Source organism: Periplaneta americana, chromosome 6 (genome assembly GCF_040183065.1).
Source record: "Periplaneta americana isolate PAMFEO1 chromosome 6, P.americana_PAMFEO1_priV1, whole genome shotgun sequence".
NCBI lineage: Eukaryota > Metazoa > Arthropoda > Insecta > Blattodea > Blattidae > Periplaneta > Periplaneta americana.
The window spans coordinates 137076157-137085974 of record NC_091122.1 but is presented as its reverse complement, the minus strand read 5'-3'; the positions used below and the strand labels follow the sequence as shown (position 1 = coordinate 137085974).

Below are 9818 nucleotides of genomic sequence, written 5' to 3'. Positions count from 1 at the left end.
GATATAGCATCCTTACATAACCGACTAAAATTACTGTAGCGTGTTTATTAAATAGAATTATATTTGATAGAACGTTACTATTTCTCTGAAAGAGATCTTAAAACAATTGGTTAAAGACGTTTCGGATCACCATTGCGCGGCGTAGCTAATGACATGCTAATTGTGAAACTCGTTGAGGTGACTGTACTTGATTGAGGGCTGGTGGGGAGGGTATAATTGTGACAAGACCTGTACCCGTTGTACTTGCTACAGCTTTCTGTCTACCCGTCTCTCACAATTCAGTCTGTCTGTAGCAGCCTGCAAGGTAACAGCTGATTCCAGTGCAGTTCATTGTTATAGCGATCTTTCGCGTGGTGTGTGTTCTGCAGTGAGCGCCTCGCGAGACGAGATCAGGTGAGTGACTCATCATTGCTCTGATTTATACGCTCTGACGTAGCGAACTGAAATACAAGACTGTTCGTGCCTAGCAAAATGACAGTTCAGATAGAAAAATGGGGTAGAGGCGGTAATAAACATGTGACAGACCAAGTCGTTTAAGTGAAAGTAGATAACACACTAAATTACTGGCAACTGCCAAACATTCAAAACATCTTACCAAAACATTCAAAACATCTCTTTCAAGAAGTACTGAATCTATCCGAAACTCAGAAAAGGAAATTAAATTTACAAGTAATTACTTCGCTATCCATTATTATAATATTGAAACGAAAATTAACATCTATTTTAAAACGATTCTGTTTTTAATTGTAAACAATTTTATTATTATAAATATGCGAAAATTCTAGAATTCCCCTGAAAGAGAGTGTCACGTGCTCAGGAGAGGAGAATTAAGATTCTATTGGGGAAATGAATCTGTATTCGATTATTTTGATTCGATTTCTATACTTTCGATTATTAGGTAGAGTATAATAAAAGGAATTTAACATTATGAAGTCCGTTTGTATACAGCAGGATTTTTTATGTTCAGTCGTACACAATTCGTGTAGTAATGAAACCAATTTGTAAATTAATCAAACAAATTTTGTGCAGTAATAAAAATATAAAAAAATACATTAAAGCAATAGTCTAATATTCATGAAAATTTACATTGTATAAGTTACTTTATAAGTTACAATTACAAAGTAAAAGTAATATAAACAATTATAGCAGTATTATGTAGAAATAATGTGAAAAATTACTATCTTGTAAGAGTCTTCAACAACTTAGAACTTCTTATTCTGTTTTGTTGTGACGTTTTCTTCCTAAGCTGTCTTCTTGACATTTCTCGTCGTGGCTGAATATACCAGTGAAGTACTCAGACAGAATCATCAGACTTAAAAAATTAAAACTCTCTATAGATACTAACTCATCAGGTTGGCAACCCTGACTATTGTTGTTAACGCGCTCGTTAGCCACTCGATTTTTAAATAATAGTTATATGCAGGTCAGATCTACACTAAAATTGTTGCCATTATTATTATTATTATTATTATTATTATTATTATTATTATTATTCTGGCGTTTCATCTAACGAGTATCGGCTCATATTTGTAATAATAATAATAATAATAATAATAATAATAATAATAACAGTAATGATAATAATAGTGATTAGCAATGTCATTAGAGTAATTTTGGTGCCGATTTTTGCAATAATAAAATTTTCTTTAAAAAAGCTCAGTATTTTTTTTCTGATCTGTTGTAAGAAACTGTTTACATTTAATATCAATGAGTAATTATTCATAACCGCTGTTATAGTTATTTGGACAGCGCGTGCACTTCCCAACCATGTGGTCCGAGATTCGATTCCTGGCGTCGGCAATGGAAGAAATTTATAAATTTATATTCCGTCCACCAGACTGGGTTTTTAACCGTTGTCTTGTGATGTCTTGGCGGTGGCCCTATGTCATACCGATCCTATGACCAGGGGGCCCCGCGTTTATGAGTTGTCTAATGTACGATCCAGTGAATCCTCCCTTCCCCCTTCCTATCCCCATTGGTGTGTAAGTCAGAAAGAAGAGGTGTGGGGTTAAGCAGAGAAAGAAAGAAAGAAAGAAAGAAAGAAAGAAAGAAAGAAAGAAAGAAAGAAAGAACGAAAGAAAGAAAGGAAGGAAGGAAGGTCCACACCTGTGGAGTAACGGCTAGCGCGTCTGGCCGCGAAACCAGGTGGCCCGGGTTCGATTCCCGGTGGGGGTTAATTACCTGATAGAGGTTCTTTCCGGGGTTTTCCCTCAACCCAATATGAGCAAATACTGGATAACTTTCGGTGCTGGACCCCAGATTCATTTCACCGGCATTATCACCTTCATCTCATTCAGACGCTAAATAACCTGAGATGTTGATACAGCGTCGTAAAATAACTCACTAAAAAAAGAAAGAAAGCAATAGTAATTCATCAGGAAACAGTACACATGAAATATAACAATTACATTGCAATATTTGACGGAAAACTAAATTTCGCTAGAAATCGGCTCTTGACGGTTTCCGAGTTATTTTCATAGTGAATACGAGATATCTCACTCGGTAAGTCGACTAATATTAAAATAATAGGCGCAAGTTCGATTTGGTATTAACAGGAGATTTTCTTCGTCAGAATTTTGAGCACAGTGTCCTTTCATATGACAACTTATGATTTCTGCTAGATGGTAAATCACTCTGAGAATGATGCTGTCCATTCACTTCCATCTCTTGCTGTTCATGTAAATCTTATTGTTGTTCTTCTTGTATTGTGTGACGTGCACAGAGGACAGCTGTGGTGCTGTTTCCTCCTTTATTATTATTATTATTATTATTATTATTATTATTATTATTATTATTATTATTAATGAAAAACAAGTTAATATTCCAGCTTTCTCATTGAGCAGAGTTGTTCCAAGTATTTAATAATTCGATTCTGAACAAAAATGTTTTCCTCGCTTATAGATTTGAAGGGTGAAAACTTGTTGACGCACACAAATGACAGCTGCTGATTATACAGGATGTTTGAAGAAGTGTCGCATATTTTTACTGAAGGTAGCCTTGGTCGAAACTAGAAAAAAAGTTCCTATAAACATATGTCCAGAAACAAATACCTGTTGAGATAAGGGCCAAGCTGTATTGTGGCCTACGATAACCATCTGTCTGTTAACGTAGACCCTACAAAAGGTGTTCTTTGTGGTTACCACGCATTGTTACACATGCTCCAGCCCTTCTCAGTGAATCACGAACTCTTGCGACCACACCTAGCTGTTGTCGGATTTGCTCACATGCATTGGATACACTCTCCTGTAACGTTTGTACGTTGTCGAAGGATGTGACATTCACCAATGTCTTTAAATATCCCCATAGCCAGAAACCCAAAATATTTAGGTCAGGTGATCTGAGAGGCCATGCTACTGGACCTCCTCGACCAATTCATTGCCCATTAAACCTTCGAGTTATGTATTGTTGCACGAGACGTAGAAAATAGTATGATGCTTCGTCGTGCATAAACAGAAAGACAACCTATACCACTTGATACTATGCGTATTGTACGCACTTACTAACATAAGTAAAATGATAGACTCCGTATTATCCTGGACCTTTGTTTACTATTACATTCTCTGTTTACTTCTGTTGAGGGATACTACCCACTCTGAAAACATGCACCATTCTTTTGTGTTTTTAAACGCATGACGATTATAGGCCACAATACAGCACGACCATATCTCAACAGATATTTTTTTTTCCGGGCACATGTTTATAGGAATTTTTTTTCTAGTTTCGACCTCTGCTATCTCCTGCAAAAATATGCGACATTTTTTAAAACATTTTTTAAACATCCTGTATAGTCTTACTATGCTATTTTCTTGTTAACGTACTATGCACGAATAATAAATAATAAACTAAAGTTAATCATATTACTCTGGTAATAATGATGGCATAAGACTATATTTTATACTGAATTGAGTATCAAAGGATAGAAGTTATATATAGAAATATGAAATATTTCACAGCATATTTAATCTGTCCCTGCTGATTCACATCCGCTTCGCAAGCTGTCACTACGTGTTAAAATATTTGCAGATTCATGTCTGTATATGTGGAGACGTTCTCATTCCAATGAAACTCAAGTTTCACATTTAATGCATGAATGTTTCCCGAGCTTTCTACACTGTAAATTTAAGAATCTCGAAACATAGAAACTGAATGTAAACATGGAATCGTAAACAATCCCATTGATTATTATGTAGACGTAGATAAAAAAAATATAACCCATAAAACAGTGTATTTATTGTCCTTGAAACAACTTTCGCAATACATTTTTATCATAATGATCGCAGTCCGTTATTTCTGAAAGTAAAACGAAGAATATTGACCATAATATTGAATGAAATGAACATAATGATAATGTATTACAATTAACTAACGCCTCCACTCAGTTCCTCAACTATCTTTAAGGTTCTGTCCATTAACTTGCATATCAAAGTTTCCTGTTGTTTTATTTATTTTTATATCATATTTAGAGATAGAGGAATAGATATTTATTGTAATGAACTAATATACATTATTTTTATTTTTATTTTATTGGGTTATTTTACGACGCTGTATCAACATCTAGGTTATTTAGCATCTGAATGAAATGAAGGTGATAATGCCGGTGAAATGAGTCCGGGGTCCAGCACCGAAAGTTACCCAGCATTTGCTCGTATTGGGTTGAGGGAAAACCCCGGAAAAACCTCAACCAGGTAACTTGTCCCAACCGGGATTCGAACCCGGGCCACCTGGTTTCGCGGCCAGACGCGCTGACTGTTACTCCACAGGTGTGGACAATATACATTATGTAAGTAACTTTTAATATTCATGTGGGAAAATAGAAATACGATTTTGGCAGAAGAAAATATTTAGGACATTATAAACATGTTAAATAAATATTTATTTTAATGTTTGCCTTATTTGTAAGTTTATATGTGTAAATTTAAACATTTAACGCACATTTTAAGGTGTATTATGCTTATTGTAAATTTCTCTAGTAATTTGCCTTCGATTTCTATGAAAGTGCTATGCTGCTGAGATATACTCGTATTAGTGTCTCGTTGTCAGATGCCAGCTATTTTTGCATAATGACTATTAATAATTTCTGTGGTCTATACATGGTACGAGAAGTAACAAATGCAGAAAGCGAGAGGGGGTGATATTTACTGCCACCGTTAATTTCTATTCTTGCTTGAAATGTGTCCCGTTAACGCTCTGCCATACCATAGGAAGGAGTGTGGAATCCATGACGTCATATTGTAAACAATAACATTTCGAGTTCATAGAAAATTATTGCTATCTGTAGGGACTAAATTATAACATTATTTTACAATGAGCTGGAGTTCTCGAACTGATGAAATTGTAAATAAAATAATCATAAATTAAGATCAATTTCTTGATAGCAATTCCAAGTCCTTCCTTTAAAAACGGATGTACGAATAATTATTTCGCCCCATTTTCCTTATAATCTTTGCGTTTAGGACGTAAACTATTCTATTTCCAATATTTAAATGTTGTTACTGTAGAAACAGATGTTGAAAGAAGCACTTCAGATAAGTTGTCAACCACAAAATAGTTTTTTAAATTAACTTCTGAGATAATTATTGTTGGATAGAAGTCTTTTCATAGTTGTGTAGGCTGAAGTGGAATGTAATTTTCGGGAAGGGGCACTATGATCCAGCAGTGCGATCTTCTTACGATCTATTGCACTAGCTTGTGTAGGCTAAGTTATGTTACATATATAGAACATTTATAACATTTATAGATGTTATCTTTGGAGTCACAGAATTATGAAGAAAATTTAATTGGACAAAAATGTATTTATAATAATTTATGGTATATATAAAAACGCTAACAATTAAGTTAGAACTTCTTGAAGAACGCAGTTCTACAGTTAAGTTACAAATCTTGGTCTCTTCCATTTGTATCTCAACCTTTTACACTAGACATACGCACTTGACGGGACTCTATTAACACATGAGTAGCACGAAGGCAAGCCTCTGTCTAAGACGACACAGGATGTCAATTAACAATGGGTAAACATCCATTCCCTAATTAGGATTCGAACCTACAATACTTCAGCCTCAAACACTTTTGATACCATGATCTGCAACATAAGTATAATATTAAGTACTGAAAACTTAACACTTCTTAAAATAATAATAATAATAATAATAATAATAATAATAATAATAATAAATAATGATCATCATCATAATCGCCACTACAACTACATCACTACTACCATCATCATCATTTCCATTCCAGAATAGTTACTTTCGACCACTTTCACCTTCACTCTTGCAATATTATGACCCAGCATTGGAAATTCACTGGTAGACACAATAAAGGATAAACATAAGACAAGGTACACCCTTTGACACGGAAATTGGTCGCTGTTCAGAGACCAACAAGCAAACGTTCTGATGGGGGCAGATGAAAAAGTTAAATTTTTTCTTCCACCATGTTAATAATGTCAAAAGTAGTGTTTATACAAATTTTGACCACTCAACCGCAATTACGAGGTCATCCAGAAAGTGATCTTTTCTGGGGTCGTTTATAGAAAAAAGCACAATTGCATGGGAATATTTATTGAAACTGATACAGCAATTGTTGCGTTATTTTTTAACATAGCCCCCACTGGAATTATGACATATTTTGTCAAACCATAGGATCAATTTTTGTGTCGTAGAAGTCAGCCGCCTCAGATCGGAACCAGCCCAGGTGACCCGGGTTCGAATCCCGGTCGGGGTAAGTTACCTGGTTGAGGTTTTTTCCGGGGTTTTTCCTCAACCCAATACGAGAAAATGCTGGGTAACTTTCGGTGCTGGACCCCGGACTCATTTCACCGGCATTATCACCTTCATATCATTCAGACCCTAAATAACCTAGATGTTGATACAGCGTCGTAAAATAACTCAATAAAATAAAAATCGGAACCAGCGTTTGACTGCGTCTGCTCTTCTCTCTGTCGATCCCATGATATGAAAAATGTCTCAATTCCGATTGAAAATACGTTGAAAAATAGCTCAACAATAGCTGTGTCTGTTCCAATAAATTTGTCCAATGAAATTGTGTTTTTTATCTGTTAACGGTCCCTGGCGAACTTATTTTTTTAAGGCCCTCGTAATTGCGGTCGAGTGGTCAAAATTTGTAAAAGCACTTCTTTTGACATTATTAATATGGTGGAGGAAAAAAGTTTAACTTTTTTTATCTGCCCCATCAGAACGTTTGCTTTTAAGTCCCACCTCGGAATAGCTCGGGAATCATCGTGTGCACTGTATTTACATGCGTGCGTTTTACATAGAGAGATTCGAAGTCCAGTCTTTGTAATGGGAAGAAAGAGCTCTATCGCTAAGCTGCAAAGATTTCTTAGGGAATATGTCATTTCGTGACATACAGATACGTCGTTTCTACGACTTAACTTTATCCTCGGACCTCGTTGGTTAATATTTCCCCGTCTGAATCTCTCGTTAATCCGAACAACAATTAGACAAATTCACAATACAGAAGAGCGACCATTTTCCGTTCAAAGGCTGTACATAAACTCAGACCCGATTAATTCACTTATCTGCCCGAAGTCGAAACCGGATGTACTGTACTCCGTTTTTGGAATCTGTGGAGTATAGGAACAGAACCAAGTCCTTTGCGTAAGTGGTAAGTGTAGGGAACCAGTCCAATGACCGCTCTGGGGGAAAACTTGATATAGCATCGTTAAATAACCAACTAAAAAGTATATAACTAACCAGAAACGCTTCCAATTGAACCATTGCAAAGTATGCAGGTAATGAGCAAGATAGTAGTATGGTGTCATGTTCAACATTACAATTTGTGACCATTTACAGTATATTTTAGATGAAGTGAATAGTAGACCTACTGTACTACCAGAAGTCTTACTTTATGCATATCACGTTCTGTTTGCTGTACATCAATTGTAACTTATATACTTATGATTGTGTGTACATGGTATAATTTCAAGTTTGTGAGAAGACTAACGGCGATGTGAAACGTCATTTCTTGCTTCACAGTACAACAGTGAAGCTCCTTTTTACTTTTTTTTCGGTGAATGTTGGCTCCTTTGAAGGTCGTTTTCATGTAATGAATGTGAATGGTCATTATATGAATGAAAAATGTTGATTACGATATAATGTGATATAATGAACTGTATTCTGTTGTATTAGAAAGGTCACGTCACAACTTGATAAAACAATCCCAATTTGGATGTATTATTTCCGTTATATGTGAAAAGAATTAGCTAATGTGTCTGCCTTTCACACCGGAGATGAAGATTGAAATTCCATCTCGTTTTTTTTAGTAGGTTATTTTACGACGCTTTATCAACATATTTGGTTATTTAGCTTCTGAATGAGATGAAGGTGATAATGCCGGTGAAATGAGTCCGGGGTACAGCACCGATACCTACCTAGCATTTTCTCATATTGCGTTAAGAGAAAACCCCGGATAAAACCTCAACCATTAACTTTCCCCGATGCTGGGTAACTTTCGGTGCTGGACCCGGACTCATTTCACCGACATTATCACCTTCATTTCATTCAGAAACTAAATAACCTAGATGTTGATACAGCGTCGTAAAATATACTAACCCAATAAAAAAAACTTGCCCCGATCGGGAATCGAACCCGGGCCACCTGGTTTCGCGGTCAGACGTTCTAATTGTTACTCCACAGGTGTAAACTCCAGCATATTTGAGACGGAATTTATAAAACTTAAATGCAGCGTTGGAGACATTTATCGATTTAATCCCTCCCGTCTCTTCCGATTTACTTTTTATCGAAATATCGCACAATCTCACCAGCACCGTCATTTGTTGGGCCCCGTTAGTCAAGATATTTACATATTTTTTTAGCATATATAGACTATGCATAATTTCTAACCATATTTACGAATGATTTTGTGTGTTGTCATTTTTGTTGATATCTCCGTTTTAATCATTTTTTTATATAATGATATTTTTATAAACACTGTCGTCACTAAATTACTCTCTTAAGGGGTGAGGTACACCTTTCGCTACTATAATTTCACTATCTTTCAACATTTTTTCTTCAGAATCTAGAGATCCTTTGGAAATAAAAATTGGTACTCTCTATACATCACTAAGAAATGTTAATGTTTTCGAAAATATATTATTTTTAATTATGAAAATCTGTGGAGCATTTTGTTCAGTCACCTGATCGCCTTTACCTGATAACTGATAATAGTAACTTAAAGTATAAGGGAGTAAAATTCGATTTTATCAGCGAGTGAAAAGTTTAGCGCCCGAAGCGAAACCGAGCGTGACAATTTCCACGGGCGTATAACATTTGTTCACTCTCGGGTGCTATGCAATATTTTATCCATTACTAGTATCTAAATTTAACTTTAATTAAAGTATAGGACTTTTCTTTTATAATGTGTCGTTTGTGAAGTTGTAAATGAACGGATTTATGGATTTTATTGTTGTTAATGTGTTGGTTGTCATTGAGTGCGTGTCCGTTGAGAGGTTTAGGAAACAAGCTCGTAGATGAAGACCCGACTTCTCAACCGAACTTTGCGGGAATCCCATACTGTGTGTCCGTCTAAAACTCCAGAATCAGGTTCAGGAAAAGTCTCTTCAGTGGAGATTCGACGTACCGACTAAAAGCAAACCTGACAAGATTTCCAAGGTGATTTATTTTCTTTTTTTAAGTTCGCTCGCCGCACGTTCCTACTATCTCGCATGAGTGCCAGTTAACAAAACAATCAGGTCTTGCATAATGGTGTCTTAGGCTATAATTTTATTCATAAAAAACAGTAACAAGCTGTACACCGTCATGTTATTTTGGTTTGACACGTGTGTAAATAGTGTG

General features: G+C 35.7%; 1 protein-coding gene across 1 annotated transcript in view; it reads left to right on the top strand.

Moving 5' to 3' along the window:
* Nucleotides 1–253: 253 nt before the first annotated feature.
* LOC138701771 (sodium-independent sulfate anion transporter-like) overlaps nt 254–9818 on the top strand; it is a 303572-nt gene continuing 294007 nt past the window's right edge. The window contains exon 1 of the mRNA XM_069829018.1: nt 254–393. The gene's annotated coding sequence lies outside the window, so the exon portion shown is untranslated. The remainder of the gene's footprint in view (nt 394–9818) is intronic.